Genomic DNA, 18,338 nt, shown 5'->3' with positions numbered 1-18,338 from the left:
CCTCTTGAGGTAGTTCTGAATGTAGGTGAGGTTTGGTAGGGCAAGGTCCCCAGCCAACCACCAAGAAAGGATTCTTGAGACGTCTTTGGTGCAAAAAGGTGATTTTACTAAAAGCATGGGGACAGGACCGAGTGCAGAAAAAGCTGCTACACCGGGTTGTGAGGGGTGACTCATTTTATACTTGGGAGTTGGGGGAGGTCAGGAAATGGGAGGTTTTCAAAAGAACTTTCATACGCTAAAAAGGACCTACAAGATGCTGGAGACCTTGCCATTGTCAAGTTAAGGTTGTTCCCCCCCCCCCCCACTAGCAAGGCATTAACATTAAGACAGTTGGGAGCTTTCTTCCAGAAGTTAAGGTATTGTTAAGAATACTCTTGGCGGGGGCGCCTGGGGGGCTCAGTTGGTTGGGCGACTGCCTTCGGCTCGGGTCAGGATCCTGGAGTCCCGGGATCGAGTCCTGCATCGGGCTCCCTGCTCGGCGGGGAGTCTGCTTCTCCCTCTGACCCCCCCCCCTCATGTACTGTCTCTATCTCATTCTCTCTCTCAAATAAATAAATAAATAAAATATTAGAAAAAAGAATATTCTTGGCGGGGCGGGGGGCATCTGCCTTTGGCTCGGGTCAGGATTTCCTGGTCCTGGCATCGGGCCGCATCCGGCACTCTGCTCAGCAGGGAGCCTGCTTCTCCCTCGCCCCCTGCTTGTGCTCTATCTCTCTCTCAAGTAAATGAACAGAATCTTAAAAAAAAAAAAAGAATGCCTTTTTTTTGGTAAGATTTTATTTATTTGACAGAGAGAGCGCACAAGCAAGGGAAGCGGCAGAGGGAGAGGGAGAAGCAGGCTCCCCACTGAGCAGGCGCCTGACCCGGAGCTCCAACCCAGGACCTTGGGATCATGACCTGAGCCAAAGGCAGACGCTTCACCGACTGAGCCACCCAGGCGCCCCAAGAATGCTTCTTTCTTGTGAGTCACTAAGACATTCATAAACTGAGGGAGAGTCCTGTCTTGCAGGACTCTAATCTCTATAAGTTAACCATTTGTTTTTCCTTCCCTCAGCTTTAGGGCAGCCAGGAGTGCCTGAGGAATCATACATATTCCACCTGGGGGCGGGGCAGGTTGTGGGTTGTCAGCTTGTGCTTTGTGCTCAGCTTGCCTTCTGTTCCCTCATCACTCCTCCAATGATTTCCCATGTTGGAGTAAAATCCAAAGTTCCTTTCTTCCAAGGCGTTCTAGCCCCTATGTGATCCATGCACCTCAATCCCCTGCCGCTGCCCTCCTTGCTCCCTCTCCTGGCTACACCAACTTCTTTGCCCTTGGTCTACCTTGCCCAGCATGTTCCTGCTCTCCCTTCTGCTGGCCTGCTCTTTCTCCTGATATTGACATGGCATGTGCATGCAGCATTTTATCAGTGCCAAGCCATTCCTGACCATTCTATGTAAAATCCATACCCCTTTTTTCCTGTTTCCTGTATTATTATTCTCCTTAGTACTTCTCACTACTTGACATATTCGCTCATTTATCCATTCACTGTCATCTACATCACCATCACCATGTCTATAGAAGTTAACTCCAATGGAAAACCTTTACTTTGTTCTGTACTATATGCTCAGGGCATAGAACATGGCACACAGGAGGTGCTCTCTCTTTCTCTTTATTGGGGCATAATTTACATAACAATAAACTTCACTCATTGTAGGTGTACACTTCCATGAGTTTGAACAAATGTATATAATCATGTAATCACTGATGTGGGAAACAAAGGCAAAAGAAAAAATTAAATTTCCTTACTACTTACACCCCATTGACAGGTCCTCGAAACAGGCAGAAGGACCTTCCTCTAGGAGCTCAGCTGCCTCGATGTCGACACTTTGCTAAGGGCCAAAGGTAATCTTAGCCGAACTCCACAGGATCCTGTGAGTCTACTTTAAACATAATAGAGATTCCTTTGGAAACTTTCTTTATCTCTACCTCCCAAGATACAGGTTAGTAATCATCCTCCAAGCATGTGGCCCCTGATATACATCTGAAGAGTCTCAAGACTGCGGGTTTACTAAACAGTATTAAATAGCCTTTTCCTAACAATAGCTAGCCCCCTCAGGGTCCTGGAAACCTTGTTTCCAAAATACCTTGGAGGCTTGTTCTATCCCTAACCCCTTCCCAACTTGAAAGTATATCATCAGTCACCCCTCACAGCCCCAGAGCAGCTCTTTCTGCCCACGAGTCCTGTCCGCATGCTTTAATAAAACTGCCTTTCTGGGGCACCTGGGTGGCTCCGTCGTTAAGCGTCTGCCTTCGGCTCAGGTCATGGTCCCAGGGTCCTGGAATCGAGCCCCGCATCGGGCTCCCTGCTCCGCGGGAAGCCTGCTTCTCCCTCTCGCACTCCCCCTGCTTGTGTTCCCTCTCTCGCTATGTCTCTGTCTGTCAAATAAATGAAATCTTTAAAAAAAAAACAAAACTGCCTTTCTGCACCGAAGATGTCTCAAGAATTGACTGTTTGCTCCTGGACCCCAACATTTCCTACATTAATCACCACCACATTAGTGATTTAGAACACACCTATCAAGACACCCAATTCAGGCTTTTGTTTCCATTATAAATGTTATTTTCTTAATTTTAATTTTTAATTGTTCATTGCTCAGATATGGAAATACTATTGATTTGCATATATTGACGTTGTATCCCTTGACCATGCCGAATTCACTAATTATTAGTTCTAGCAGATACTTTGAGGTTACTTGGGATCTTCTGTATAAGCAGTGTCAGTTTGCCCAATTTTTGGTGATATTAACTTCATTAAATTTCTGGGTAACCACCAAATTATTTATTACCAGTATGAACTCCTGAATTTTTATTTTACTCAACAAAAATCTATGAATTTTTATTTTATTTATTTTATTCAGAATTTTAAATTTTATTTATTAACCACCACATTGTTACCAATATGAATTCATGAATTCTTATTTTATTTCATTCATTTATTTTATTTACATCTTATTTCTTATGTTACCCTTTTTTATACTTTAAATGCAAACATATTTAAATATTTACATTTTTTTTAAGGATTTTATTTATTTGACAGAGAGATAGTGAGAGCAGGAACACAAGCAGGGGGAGTGGGAGAGGGAGAAGCAGGCTTCCCATGGAGCAAAGGAGCCCGATGCGGGGCTCGATGCGGGGCTCGATCCCAGGACCCTGGGACCATGACCTGAGCCGAAGGCAGATGCTTAACGACTGAGCCACCCAGGCGCCCCTTAAATATTTACATTTTGATGGCTCATCTAGGGACCCCAGCCTCAGAGCCATCTCTAATCCTCAGGGTACAATCCTTCCCACAGAGTGCAGGAAGGCAGTTCCTTCTCTTGTGCGGGCAGGGGCCGGGGAGGGGAGATCTGTGCAAACTTAGAAAAGGCGTGCAGATCAGTTAACGGGGACCTTCCCTATTCAGCTGCGGCACTGTGGTGTTGGCACTGCCCTGGCCAGGAAGTAAGTAAGAGAGTGAGGGCTCACTGGACACTGGCCTGTGTCACTGCATTGTTCTGATTGGCCTTCCCAGGCCAAACGCCACAGGGACGGGAAGGTAAGCGGTCTGAAATGCAGGCACCCACTTCATTTGCAAACCTCACCTCTGAACTGGAACACATTGGACCCATCTCTCTGGCAACCTCCAGGGGTGACCTTCACCTTCCAACTGTCTTCCCCCGGCTCCTGGTCTGCAGGCTGCTGTCCTCATCGGCCAGGCTGAGAAAGAGATCTAAGAACAATCGGGACCAGATCTTTTCCTCTTCCAAAGGTGAAATAGCACATTGGATAATATTACAGGAGCCCTGTAAGTATGTCTTTTAATATTCACCCACAAAATCGGAAAAATCATTGAAGCTGAAATAATCTGTACTTTTTTAGTAAGCAGGAAGAGACCAGAATTGATGTAACACTGACAAGGGATTTGCATTCCTATTAATTTAATTACCTCAGTGGGAGCTGCTGCTTCGCACACCCATTGGTACCTGGGAGAACGTCCTTCCGTTTGAGAACTATCTCTTGTGACATCTTACCTATTATTTTTAGCTTTGCAATGAAGAGGAATGTGATTAAGGGATATGGCCAGAAGGAAAAATAAAATTTTTTCCAGGATCAGCAAATCTTTAATTTCAGACTTAAGGAAAAACCAGTCAGGCTCAGGTAGATTTGGTCTCTCTGGGGGCTTATCTGAAATGCAGAAGCATAAAGGCACCTATTGTTTCCATAAAAATTAAGTTATCTGTTTTAAGTGATTGCTATGATTCAGCATCTTTCTTAAAAACACAAATAAAATAAGCACTTGAAATGTTGATGCTGCTATTGATCTGCTTGGCCACGGCCGCCGGCTGAGAACCCTCTTAGTCCCAGCGCCTCATCAGCGGGAGGGTTGCCGTGGTGACCCCAGAGAGGCCGCTGGTGAATGTTGAACTTCACCCCATGATTTCACCACAATCTCTTCTCCTAGGTCAGTTTGATGAGGCTGGTGAACAAAATCCTTATCAAAATCTCAAGTGATTAAAGCACTTCTCGTATTTGTCACATTTGCAGATGGCAGTGTGTTGGGTAATCTTTTTCACTTTCTCTTACATAAAACTCAAGGGAGTAGTTCTCCATCCTTTCTCCCTGCATTTAACAAAGGAAGGCACACTGCACTGAATCTGAGATCACGAAACCCACCTTCCTGATCCCGGTTCAGGAGGTGAGGCTGAGAGGAAGTAAAACGTCTAGCTGTGTCCCTGTGAGAGCACTTCTATGTTACGGATCAACCACCAATAAGGGAAGTGATTGGCTCTTTCAGTAGTGCTAATCTCAGTGAAAGACTTTAGAATGCCCACATTTTTAATAAAAATGTTTTATATATGGGGCTCCTGGGTGGCTCAGTTGGTTAAGCATCTGGCTTCAGCTCAGGTCATGATCTCGGGGTCCCGGGATCGAGCCCCGCGTCGGGCTCCCTGCTCAGCGGGAAGTCTGCTTCTCCCTCTCCCTCTGTGCTTTCTCTCTCTCTCTCTCTCAAATAAATTAAATTAAAAAGTTTTGTATAATCATAACATAAAGGAAAAAAACACTACATTGAGTCTGGATATAAGAGTTCTAATCCTCAGCGATAACCTTGAGCATTTGGGAGAGACGCCTAAACATTTCGGGTCACAGAGATTTTATCACCAAAAGATGAAATTAGATGAGATAACCGTTAATGTTTCTGTCAGCAATAGAAACATATGTATTTGACCTAGTAATACACTTGCTTACATTTTATCTTTTATTTCGTGTTACTTTTAAAAGACTGTTTTAAAATCCTGTAAGAGGAGCAGTAATGTGCTTGGGGGTTGAAAGTAATCAAGAATTTATGTAGAGCAAGTCCCAAATGATATTCAGACCAAAATCTCCCCTATTTTTTAATTGAAAAAATACCATCCTCTTTCTTTAGTTGAAGTTTTTCTCCAGAATAAAATTAGAGAAATCCACTGGAAGGGTGGCCAGGTGGAGTTACCCGATTGGAGGCCAGCTGACTATCCTCTGTGCCCAAGCCACGCAGGCTCATCAGCCTCAGAGCTCAGCCTCTCTGCCAGACCAGTTTGTTTCTGTTATTCTTGGTGGATTGTGTAAGGGGGGGGGAAACAATCTTCCTCTGCCCTCTCAGAGTCGGGGTCTATAATCAGACTGACAAAAGACGTACGAACACGAGAAAAGGTAGACACATTTCACTTCTTGGTATTTTAATTTTTTCCCATGAGTGGAGGCCTTCCCAGAAAAGAAATGAAGACCCAGGGGCGCCTGGGTGGCTCAGTTGTTAAGCATCTGCCTTCGGCTCAGGTCATGATCCCAGGTCCTGGGGTCGAGCCCCGCATCGGGCTCCCTGCTCCGCGGGAAGCCTGCTTCTCCCTCTCCCACTTCCCCTGCTTCTGTTCCTGTTCTCGCTGTGTCTCTCTGTGAAATAAATAAATAAAATCTTAAAAAAAAAAGAAAAAGAAATAAAGAGGCAGGGAAGTGGTCCAGTTAGGGGGTGGGGGTGTATATGCCATTATAACAAAAGGCAGTAAGTTGTGGAGAAGTGACCAGACCAAGGAAATGGGATTTGGGCGTCCAGAGGCAGATACAGGGGAGACTAATGGAAGCCGAGGGATGTTCACTGAGGCTGTTTACATAGAGGGGTCCTGGCAGCATCTCTGTCTCTGGTGATAAAGGTCGTCCTTCCCTTCCTGGTTCCACAGAGGGGCACCCCTTCCCAAGGCAGACTCACTCCCTGCTCGTAGGTGAGGGAGACAGCAGAGAGCTTCCCCTGTGTCTGCTGCTTCCTGATTGTCTTCAGCTCAGAATAATCTTGACGCCAAAGTAGTGTATTTGGGGGTGGCATATTCCTCTTTTTTTTTTTTTAAGATTTATTTATTTTAGAGGGAGAGTGAGCGAACACAAGCAGGAGGGGCAGAGAGAGAGGGAGAAAGAATCGAAAACAGACTCGGAGCTGAGCACAGAACCCGACGCAGGGCTTGATCCCAGGACCCTGAGATCATGACCTGAGCTGAAACCAAGAGTCAGACGCTTAACCCACTGCACCACCCAGGCGCCCCTGGGGATGGGGTGGCATATTCTGATTACATATTCAACTGTCACATGTATGGGAACTGGGATTTTAGCAGCACTGTCTACGAGAACTTTCTATAATGGTAGAAATGCTCCATATCTGTGCCATCCAACATGGTAACCACTAGCCACGTGTGACTATTGCGGACACAAAACGTGGCTGGTGCAAGTGAGGGGCTAAACTTTAAATGTGTTTTTTTTTTAAGGTTTTATTTATTTATTTGAAAAAGAGACAGAGATAGCAAGAGAGAGCACGAGTTGTCGGGGGGAGTGGGAGAGGGAGAAGCAGGCTTCCCGCGGAGCAGGGAGTCTGCTTCTCCCTCTGCCACTCCCCCGCCCCCGCTCGTGCCCTTTCTTGCTATCTCTGTCTCTCTTTCTCAAATAAATAAATTTAAAAAAATAATAATATATGTTAACCAACTCAAACAGGCATCTGTGGCTAGCTGCTACCATACGGGATGGCAGAGCTCTGGGATACTGAAACCATAAACAGATGGAAAATACCAGGTTAGCTTGAGGCCAGAGGAGTTCACATTGCCCCTGTTTAGCACCCTGTCCCCAGTAACTGCAGGCCACACTTCATTCTGGGATGGGGTGCCCTCTACTGTCTCCAGGATGACAGTTTTGAAATGTCCTCCATGCGAGCATCTTCAGACTACAATCCGCTCTGTAAAGGCTGCACATTAGCCCAGAACTAACTACTGTTACCACATAGTCCCGTATTTAAGTGTGCTGCTTCAAACTTTATTCAAGCAGAACATGAACCCAGGAGACAGTTACAGCCTCTGTCCTGGTAGTGAGAGGAACATAAACCATTCTGGATTCCTGATACACCGTTATTTCTGCTAAATCTTTTCTTCCTGGCAGGGGTGATGTCCCTAGGCCTGGCTAGGAGCTGATGTCTAGCATTCCCATTTACATTCTGTGTTACAGTAAAGAGAGCCAGGAAGACAGAACTCGGGAGATACGCGTGGGTCTGAGGCAGATGTGGGCAAAATGGCAGGTGAGCTTACGTCCAGTCCAGGAAACGTGGAAATCTAATGAAGAATCTTTATTTATTTATTTATTTATTTATTTTTTTTTTTATTTAAGGGAGGGGGGGGGGGGGGGAGGAGCGGAGGGAGAGGGACAAGCAGACTCTGAACTAAGCTTGGAGCCCGACGTGGGGCTCGATCTCACGACCCTGAGATCATGACCAAAGCCAAAACCAAGAGTTGGAGGCTTAACTGACTGAACCACCCAGGTGCCCCATCTAAAGAAGAATCTTAAGGAGAGGCTCTGAACCTCTGTTTGGTTTGTGAACTTTACCATTTTCCAGGTCAGAATCATTTCTCACAGTTGATTCAGGGGCAAGTAAAAACAAAAAGAGACGGAGAAGCTGGGCTGGATTCTGCTTAGGAGGTATAGTACTATCAAATTCAAACCAATATTTGACTTAGTCAACAACTTCACTTGGGGAGAAAAAAAGTGATGCCAAGTCTGTGGAGGAAAACCATTGACTTACTTGATGGGCCACATGCATCACTCAGTAGAAATTGGAGCACCAGAGATTGCTTGTCCTCCCTGCAGGGTAGCTAGTGAACAATTAGAGAACATGAATCATAAGATGCAACGATTCATGTGGGCTTAAATCACCAATGAGGGGCGCCTGGGTGGCTCCGTCGTTAAGCGTCTGCCTCCAGCTCAGGTCATGATCCCGGGGTCCTGGGATCGAGCCCTGCATCGGGCTCCCTGCTCCGCGGGGGAGGGGGGGCTCCTTCTCCCTCTCCCACTCCCCCTGCTTGTGCTCCCTCTCCCACTGTGTCTCTGTCAAATAAATAAATAAAATCTTAAAAAAAAAAAAGAATTCTTGGGGCGCCTGGGTGGCTCAGTTGGTTGGGCGACTGCCTTCGGCTCAGGTCATGATCCTGGAGTCTCGGGATCGAGTCCCACATCGGGCTCCCTGCTCGGCGGGGAGTCTGCTTCTCCCTCTGACCCTCTTCCCTCTCGTGCTATCTCTCATTCTCTCTCTCTCAAATAAATAAATAAAATCTTAAAAAAAAAGAATTCTTGAGACATCTTTGGTGCAGAAAGGCGGTTTTATTAAAGCATGCAGACAGGACCCGTGGGCAGAAGGAGCTGCTCTGGGGCTGTGAGGGGTGACTAATGATATGCTTTCAAGTTGGGACAGGTTAGGGATAGAACAAGCCTCCAAGGTATTTTGGAAACAAGGTTTCCAGGACCTTTCCAGGACCCTGAGGGGGCTAGCTATTTTTAGGAAAAGGCTATTTAGTACTGGCTAGCAAACCCTCAGTCATGAGCGCCTTCAGATGTTAGCGGTGGGCCATATGCTTGGAGGATGGTTGCTGACATATCTCGGGCAGGGGGAGGGGTAGAGATAAAGGAAGTTTCCAAAGGAATCTCTATATGTTTATAGTAGACTCACAGGATCCTGGGGAGTTCGGCTAAGATTACCTTTGGCCCTTTGCAAAGTGTGGACATCGAGGCAGCTGAGCCCCTAGAGGAAGGTCTGTCTGCCTGTTTCAAGGACCTGTCAATGGGGTGTAAGTAGTAAGGAAATTTAATTTTTTCTTTTGCCTTTGTTTCCCACATCAAATACTTTAGAGAAAAGCACAGAGTATGACAACATGAGGTGCCTTCAAGTCAAAAGGCCAAAGGAACAAATCCAATGTAGAAGCGCATAGAGCAAGAAGGATTTGTAGCTTGCTTCTGCAGAAACTAAGAGACATTGTAGGTGGGTCATAGGCTTGGGTCTGATTGAGTTTTTAACCTGGGCCATCATGATACAGTTACAGGTGTAGATTTAAGTAGATGTTCAGGAGGCAGAATGAATGTGGCAAGGGCTACTTAACTAATTTCCACGAGTATGTATAGTTTCTACGCACAGGGCACCTGCGGTGTGCAGGGATAGGAGCCTGAGCAGACCTGCCGGCCCACACATCACAGGCAGGGCCCTGCTGGCCGGCTGCTCTGCGCTGGGCAGAGCGGGAGAAAGGCAGTGCTGGGATGCCGCCCAAGAACCACCTCCTGCTCTCAGATTGGCGTAGATGGGGATCCTGCCCTCGAGTTGGGAAGGTTGGCTCTTGCCCCAGGTCTGGAGGTTAACCCAGACTGATCTGACCAAGGCAGGATGGTTCATTCCATTTCGCTTGACGATTGCATAAGCGATGTAATCCTGGCCTCTCAGCTGTGAGGGAGGCTTCTGGGAATGGGGTCTTTGCTCTCTGAGAGATGCCAGCAGGTGGAGGCCAGCCTGTACACGATCCCTAGAGCTGGAGAAGCCTTGGGAGCCTGAGGCCATCTCGCTGGCACAGAGCCTATGTATTGAGCAGGGCAGGGTCGGGAGATGGAGAGAACCCAGGTCTTCACAGAGCTGCACGAGCCAACAGCGGACGGCCCGGCGGGGTGAGCTGTGGCCAGGCTGGCCCCAGGCTCTTTGAGCTACCACACCGGAGCTCCCCGCCACACTCTCGGCATTGTACTGAGGGCTGTGCATGTCCTGTTTGCTCCCCTCCTCACAACGGTTTTTTTTTAAAGTTTTTATTTTGAGATGGCTGTGGATTCACATGTGATTAGAAGGAATAATAGAGAGAAATCCCATATACTCTGTCCAATTCCCCCAGTGGTGACATGTTACGAGACCACAGCGCAACACCACGACCAGGATAGTGACGCTGATACAGTCGAACTTAGGATATTCCCATCATTGCCCTGTACAGACACCCCACCTGCTTCCCTCCCAACCTCCCGAACCCCGGCGGCCACTGAGCTGTCCTCCGTTGTTAGCATCGCATCTCTTCAAGCACGTTACTGAAGTGAAATCTACGGTATGGAACCTTCTGGGGTTGGATTTGGGGACCCTGCCATCTTCTGCCACAGTGATTTTTCTGGGTAGATATTGTCATCCCCGTGTGTGTGCGTTTCCCCAGGGCTGTGGTAACAACCACCACGAAGCGGCGGCTTAGAGCAACAGAGACCTGGGTCTCACCGTTCTCCCATCTGGAGGCCAGAGGCCGAAATCAAGGCGTCTGCAGACCCTGCTCTCTCTGAAAGCTGTGGGGACATCCTTCCTTGCCTCTTCCACCTTCTGTGGCGACCCCTGGCGACCCTTGGCTGACAGCTGCACACGTGTCACACGCGTCCCCCTGGCGAGTCTGCGTCTTCACATGACGTGTTCATCTTAAACGTTCCTTTCTTTTCTTTTTTTTTTTTTTTTTTTTTTTTTTTGACAGAGAGAGAGAGTGCGGGAGAGAGCAAGAGGGAGCACAGGCGGGGGGAGCCTCAGGCAGAGGGAGAGGGAGAAGCAGGCTTCCCGCCGAGCAGGGGGCCCGACGACAATGCCGGGCTGGATCCCAGGACCCTGGGACCGTGACCTGAGCTGAAGGCAGACGTTGAACAACTGAGCCACCCAGGCGCCCTATCATGACCTGTTTTTCTAAGGACACCAGTCACATTGGTTAGGGGCCTGCTCTACACCAGGATGACCTCATCTTAACTTCACGAATTGCATCATAGTGACCTCCTATGGGGGTATGACTCCATTTTTGTCCGCCTCACCAGAATGTGCTCTGCGGTTCCTTTCAAGGAGTCAGCCGGTGGGATCCTTAGGGAACGTGTTCTGTGCGTTTTCTGAGCACCCCGCCAGCCAGTGCTCACCCCGTGTGACCCCGTGCCCCCAGTGTGAGTGTGGCGGGGCGAGGGCAAGCCGCCAACAGACCCAATGAGATCCTCGCCTCACTAGCAGACTCTAACGCCTCTCTCCCCCACGTCGGGTTTATGAATGCTGGCATCATTTCTCTGTTCCATTTTATAACTATTTATTGCTGATGACAGCATGCTGCTGATTTTTTTGCAGTGTTAATATTATTCCCAAAAACCTATTATTTCTCTGTAAACGTTCTCAGATTTGGTACATACGAAATTTTATCATCCGCAGAGAATGACAGCTTTGTTTTCCTTTCCAGTTTCTATTTCTCCTTCCTTCCTGCTGTGCTGGCCAGGACGCCCTATTCACTGATGAATCATGGGGAGTAAAGTGCCCTTATATTATCTTTCACCTTCATGGAAATGCTTTTATTTTATTTTTTTAAGAATTTTTTTAAAGATTATTTATTTATTTGACAGAGAGACACAGCAAGAGAGGGAACACCAGCAGGGGGAGTGGGAGAGGGAGACGCAGGCTTCCCGCGGAGCAGGGAGCCCGATGCGGGGCTCGATCCCAGGACCCCGGGACCACGACCCAAGTGGAAGGCAGACACTTAACGACGGAGCCACCCAGGTGCCCCGATTCATGGAAATGCTTTTAAAGTTAAAACAGGAAGTATGATGTTTGTTTCCGATCAACACCCTTTTATTAAGATAAGGAAAATCCCCTTATTTCACGTTAAGATTTTTTTTAAATCACGAATAATTATTGATTTTTATTAATTTTTCTGTATCTGTTAAAATTATCCTCCTTGTTTTCCTTTAATCTGTTAACACTGGGGAGTAAATAATACATCTTCTGATTTACAACCTTGTGGTGATTCTGGGACTGAACTATGTTGTCATGGTGCATCACTATTTTTTTTTTTTAAGATTTTTATTTATTCATTTGAGACACAGAGATACAGAGAGAGAGAGAGAGAGAGAGAGAGAGCATGAGCAGGGAGAGAGGCAGAGGGAGAGGGAGAAGCAGGCTCCCCGCTGAGCCGGGAGCCCGATGTGGGGCTGGATCCCAGGACCCTGGGACCATGACCTGAGCTGAGGCAGATGCCCAACCATCTGAGCCACCCAGGTGCCCGGTGCATCACTATTTCTATACACATTGAATGTCCTTTGCAATCTTTTATTTACAAGGTTTATTTATGGGTGATATTGGTGAGTCATGTACATTTCTTGCACTTCTGTAGTCTGCATTTTATGCAACGTTATACTGATCTCACAAACTGATGTCCCCTATTTTTCTACTTTTTGGTATAGTCTGTATGAAATAGGGTTATCCGGTGCCTGGGTGGCTCAGATGGTTAAGCGTCTGCCTTCGGCTCAGGTCATGGTCCCAGGGTCCTGGGATCGAGTTCCGCATCGGGCTCCCTGCTCAGCGGGAGCCTGCTTCTCCCTCTGCCTCTCTCTCTCTCTCTCTCTCTCTCTCATGCATTCTCTCTCTCTCAAATAAAAAAATAAAATCTTTAAAAAAAAAATCTTTAAAAAAAAAAAAAAGGAAAGAAATAGGGTTATCATCTGCCTTCCCAGGCCGTGCCTGGTATCATCCGATGAGCAGAAGCTTTTGACAACGGATTCAATTTCTTCAATGGTTAATAGTTTATTTAGTTTCCACCTTTTCTTCACTCAATTTTTGCAATTTTTATAGCAAATCATATGTTCAGGAGCGCCTGGGTGGCTCAGTCATGAAGCGTCTGCCTTCGGCTCAGGTCATGATCTCAGGATCCTGGGATCGAGCCCTGCATCGGGCTCCCTGCTCCGCGGGAAGCCTGCTTCTCCCTCTCCCTCTGCCCCTCCCCTGCTCATGCTTTCTCTCTCACTTTCAAATAAACAAATAAAAAAAATTATCTGCAGCTTTACCACCTTTCTTCCTATACCTCTTTGCAATTCATTTTTAGTCATGTTAGAGTTTGATCTATTAATAATCTTTTTTAAACTATGTTTTGATTTTGTTCATCTTTTCTGTTGTTTCTTTGATTGTATTTTTTATCAACTTTTGTTTTTATATTTCCTTGTGCTTTATTTAAATTTACTTTGTTGTTCCTTTTTCCATTTTTAAAATTAAACTTTTTTTTTGAGATCGTTGGATTATATCAATGTCAATATCCTGGTTGTACTGAAAGCAGGGATTGATTGATTATTATTTTTTTTTTAGTAAACACTACACCCAGCGTGGGGTTGGGACTCACGACCCCGAGATCAAGAGTTGCATGCTCTACCAACGGAGCCAGTTGGGCGCCCCTAAAAATAAACTCTTAAGTTAGTTTTTTTTAGTATTTCTTCCTATTAAATCGAGGCCTTGGAAGGTGAGTTTCCCTGCGGGTCTGGCCTCTGGGGCATCTCACAAGTGGAGCATGCTGACCACTCACTGACGTTCGGTTCTGTGTAGCTGGTCTCCCTGCTTCCACCAACCTTCCTCCTCAATCCCAGAGTAACTCAGTACACGCGGACAAACGCTTAGGTTCTCTAACCTCCTTTTGTCGTTTATTTTCAACCCAATGGTCTTCTTTTTTTTTTTTAGAGATTTATTTATTTATTTATTTGACAGAGAGAGACAGCGAGAGAGGGAACACAAGCAGGGGGAGAGGGAGAAGCAGGCTTCCCGCCGAGCAGGGAGCCTGATGCGGGGCTCGATCCCAGGACCCTGGGATCTAAGCCGAAGGCAGACGCTTCATGACTGAGCCACCCAGGCGCCTCAACCCAATGGTCTTCTATCTGGAAGGTGTGGTGTGAATGATTCCAGATTTTGGACAGTCATCGACGTCCGTTGTGACCTGGGTGCACATACATTTTTGTGAATCTTCCATTTCACATATATGTTATTTAAGTGTCCTAAACCCCATGAGAAGGGGACAGCAGACACTAACTTCATTTTCAGATGAGGAAATTAAGCATTAAACAAACTAAGAGCCTTCCCATGGTCACATATTTATTAAGAGAGAGACCAAAGATTTAAACCCAAACTTGCTTCATTAAAACTCCTCTCCACTGTTGACGGTCATCATCCCTAGGAGGAGCATGGAACGGGTTTCATTTTTACTTTGCATTCTTATGCAATATTTGATTTAAAAAAAGAACAACAAGCATGTGCTGTTTTTGCAATTTTACAGAAAACAGTGAAAATGGGGCAGGGGTTAGGCAATCCCACTTCTGGGAATTTACCACGAGGGCTTATTCCCACAGAATCAAAAAGAGATATGCAGTAGGAGGTTCATCCTAACAATGTCTGTAAGGGTGGAGATCCCCAACAATGTGACCGGCGTGTGAAGGGCCCGTTACCTTACACTCACACCGTAACACCACTTATGGTGGCACCATCTCTAAGACTTCCTGTAAACGTGTTTGCGTGCAGTCAGGAGATATCTGGAAAGATCTTTCTAGTACACTAACACTGGTTTATTTCTGGATAATGCGATCTAAAGTGTTCTTTAGGGGCGCCTGGGTGCCTCAGTCAGTTAAGCGTCTGCCTTCGGCTCAGGTCATGATCTCCGGGTCCTGGGATCGAGCCCGGTCGGGCTCCCTGCTCCGCGGGGCGTCTGCTTCTCCCTCTGCCCCTCTTCCCTCTCGTGCTCTCTGTCTCCCATTCTCTCTGCTGCTCCCCCTGCTGAGTTCTCGCTCTTTCATTCTCTCTCTCAAATAAATAAATAAAATCTTTAAAAGGTATATAAAGTGTTTTCTATTTTTGCTTTGTCGTGTTTAAATAATGGTTGGATGTTTGAGACCATACCGCGTATTTAAGCCAGTTTCAGAAATAAAGGAACAAATAAATACATAGAAGAGAAGGCATCATGCCTGAATGGTACCAGATTCTGAGGTACTGGGGGCTAGGACTTCAACATATCTTTTTTAGGGAATAATTTAACCCCTGACGGGCAGCTTAACTCCACGCCCAGTTCCTTGCTTCAGGAGGGGCGGGGGTGAGAAGCTGACCCCCTGTCCCTCTCCTTCCTTCCGCTTCTACACGCTCAGGGGTCAGTGTCTCTTACGTGGACAGGTCTAGGCAATGACTGCACTCATCATGAGCTCAAGGCCAGAGCTGACCCCGCATACACAGCCTCCAAACACCCATCAGGGGGAAAGTGTGATGTTGGAACCCTCACTGCAGGATTCCCTAAAAGAATGTCAGTGGAGGGGCACCTGAGTGGCTCAGTTGGTTGAGCGTCCGACTCTTGGTTTTGGCTCAGGGCACAATCTCGGGGTCCTGAGACCGAGCCCCTTGTTGGACTCCGCACTGGGTGTGCCCTGTGCTTGAGATTCTCTCTCTCCCTCTCCCTCCGCCCCTCCCTGCCACCTCTCTCTGTCAAATCAATCAATTTTTATTTGAAAAAAAAAAAAAGGAATCTCAGTGGAATCCACATTTAGAGCCCTCAAAGGATTCGTGCTGAGGTTAGCCCAAGAAGGGTCCTCAGGATTCTGGAAGAGGATTCATCCTTTCCCTAAACCTGGGTATGGGAGGGTACTACCCTCCCCAGGAGGGTGACAAGGGGCTGGCCGGCACAGTATTGCAGGAGTCTCGGAGGCTGTCAACCATCGCTGCACATTAGAATCATCTGGGGGATGGGGTGTGTGCTTTTCTAAAATACTACCACCTGGGCAAAGACTGGGACAGCTGCTCAACATCATGAGCCTTTAGAGAAATGCAAATCCAACCCAGAGTGAGACACCACTACATACCCATCAGAAGGACGAAAAGTAAGGAGACCACCATACCCAGGGTTGGCACGGACAGGAAGAAATTAGAATCTCATGCCCTGCTCATGGGAACATACGGGGAAACACGCACTTTGGAATGCAGCTTGACAGTTTCTTCAAAAGTTAAACATAATCCTACCATATGACCCAGATACGTGATTTCTAGGTATTTACTCAAGAGAAATGAAAGCACATTGTCTGCACTAAGGCTTGTCCATGAACAGTCATGGCAGCTGATTTGTTAATAGCAAAAGTGTGGAAATAACCCAAATATCCAACAAATGAGTGGATAAACTCTGGTATGCCCACACAGTGGAGTCCTACATAGCAAAAAAAGAAGCCAACTATTGATCGCTACAACAACACGAAGAACATACGCCGAGTGAAGGAAAGAAGCCAGACAAAATGCAGCGTACATACTGCATCATTCTATGTTGAGAACATTTTGGAAACTGCACACAGATGTACAGTGACGGAAGATCAGGGGTTCCCTGGGGGCAAGGTGAGTGGGAGGAGCCGAAGGGACAGATGACAAAGGGGCACAAGCAGACTTTTGGGGTGATAGGTTCATTATCTTCAGTGTGGTGACGGTCCCACAAGTGAACACACTTCTCAAACTTCCCCAGCTGAGCACTTTAAAAATGGACAGTTTGTTGTCTGTCGACTATACCTCAATAAAGTTGGTAACAAACAAACAAACAAGGACCTGCTGTCCAAGCCCCAGTCCCCCGAGATTCTGACTTTGTTGGTCGGGGGACAAAAGGGTTGGTACTTTTAAGAAACTGCCCCTAAAATCACCTGGGTGTGATCACTGGCCCTTGTAACTTACGGTGGGTGTTGGCGTGTGAGAGACTAGGCTAAGGCTACGCACTTTTAATTTCTGTAGCTGAGAGAAAATATGTTTAAACCAACCCAATGGACATTGGTCTAGGACATTGGTCTCGTTAAATTCACCACGTTGTCGGTTGAACTACATGAAATCACCGTTTTTAGGTCATCAAAGCTCAGGTGCCGGCAACTTCATATGGTTCAACCCATATTTTCAATAGTTTCACCTTCATCAAACGGTAGTTGTTCACAACTGTCATATTAGGGCTGGACCAAGTCCCACTAATGATGTCACTAATGCCGTCACCTCAGACTATTAGAGCTGCAACCTGGGCCATTTGAGCACCGTTCAATAACCACACTCCCCCTCGCTCCCCCCAAAGCCAGTAAATCCTGGCATGGTGCGAGGAAATACGATTTCAATTGAAAGTAAACACTACGAGGGGCACCTGGGTGGCTCAGTCGGTGAAGTGTCCGCCTTCAGCTCAGGTCATGATCCCGGGGTTCTGGGATCGAGCCCCGCATCAGGCTCCCTGCTCCGCGGGGAGTCTGCTTCTCCCTCTGCCCCTCCCCCCCTCCTGCTCTGTCTCTCTCTCTCTGTCTCAAATAAATAAATAAAATCTTTAAAGAAAATAAAAGTAAACACGATGAATTTTAAGCTTTTCCTTTGGTCCTTCCATAAACTTCCACCCCAGTTTTCTAGATTCAAATTAAGTTTAACTTTAGATCTACTTTTTCTCTTTTCAGAAGTAACGTTTATTTATTGTAGAAGATATGAAAATGGAGAAAAACACAAAGAAGACATGGCAAGCTGAGCACGCCCCACCGTACCCACTGCCCATGTCTGAAAACTTAGGATCAGCCCGGCGTTAGTCCTTCCTGAAAATTAACTTCGGGTTAATAATAATAATAAATAAATGATTTGAGACCCATGTTAATACTTACTCAGGTGGCTTGACGTATGGATTAGTTCCGTAATCAACCAAAGTGGATCTCTTGTGGAAGTGTTTGTCAAGTGCTACAGTAAAAATAACTGGGTCTCTACAGAATAAACAGCGATTCAAATGCAGATCTGAGCACCCTTGCTGGCTCAGATGAGAGGGGGAGGAGAGCAGGTAAGGAGGGCCGCCTGGGGATGGACAGGAAATCTGATGAGCTAATATCTGAAAATATTTCAGAGCCACAGTGTGGACAAGTTAGTGAACATAAATGATGAAAATCTCAAACCAGAGTTCCAGTGGCGTGGGGCCTTACTTTAAAGCTGGCCAATCCTGGGGGCTCCTCCTGAGTCTCTCGGGTTACTGCAGGGAGGACACCCCTGTCTTCAAGATTCCCCTCTGTTCATGTTTTTTTTTTTTAAGATTTTATTTATTTATTCATGAGAGACAGAGGGAGAGACAGAGGGAGAGAGAGAGAGAAGCAGAGGGAGAAGCAGGCTCGCAAGGAGCAGGGAGCCCGATGCGGGACTCAATCCCAGGACCCTGGGATCATGACCTGAGCCGAAGGCAGACGCTTAACC

The 18,338-nt window shown here is 46.7% G+C and overlaps 3 long non-coding RNA genes across 5 annotated transcripts; 2 read left to right on the top strand and 1 right to left on the bottom strand.

Moving 5' to 3' along the window:
• Positions 1 to 58: 58 nt before the first annotated feature.
• LOC112826475 (uncharacterized) lies at positions 59 to 12,618 on the top strand. Of its 3 annotated transcripts, none has more exons than XR_012376656.1 (5): positions 59 to 98; positions 1,807 to 1,882; positions 3,667 to 3,824; positions 10,222 to 10,425; positions 10,528 to 12,618. It is a non-coding gene; the product is annotated as an uncharacterized lncRNA (long non-coding RNA). The 3 variants fall into 3 exon arrangements; XR_003208938.2 differs by adding an exon at positions 7,532 to 7,601 and having other exon boundaries at positions 86 to 1,882; XR_003208936.2 differs by having other exon boundaries at positions 86 to 1,882.
• Positions 5,569 to 17,993, bottom strand: LOC141371581 (uncharacterized). The gene is made up of 3 exons (XR_012376657.1): positions 17,765 to 17,993; positions 8,103 to 8,172; positions 5,569 to 5,944 (listed from the first exon to the last, which is right to left on the bottom strand). It is a non-coding gene; the product is annotated as an uncharacterized lncRNA (long non-coding RNA).
• Positions 14,977 to 17,757, top strand: LOC141371582 (uncharacterized). The gene is made up of 2 exons (XR_012376658.1): positions 14,977 to 16,493; positions 17,567 to 17,757. It is a non-coding gene; the product is annotated as an uncharacterized lncRNA (long non-coding RNA).
• Positions 17,994 to 18,338: the final 345 nt, after the last annotated feature.

Source organism: Callorhinus ursinus, unplaced genomic scaffold, assembly GCF_003265705.2.
Source record: "Callorhinus ursinus isolate GAN/ISIS: 27379988/994484 unplaced genomic scaffold, GSC_fseal_2.0 scaffold79, whole genome shotgun sequence".
Classification (NCBI taxonomy): Eukaryota; Metazoa; Chordata; class Mammalia; order Carnivora; family Otariidae; genus Callorhinus; species Callorhinus ursinus.
Note: the sequence above shows the minus strand (reverse complement) of the source record. Positions and strands in the feature narration are given on the sequence as shown.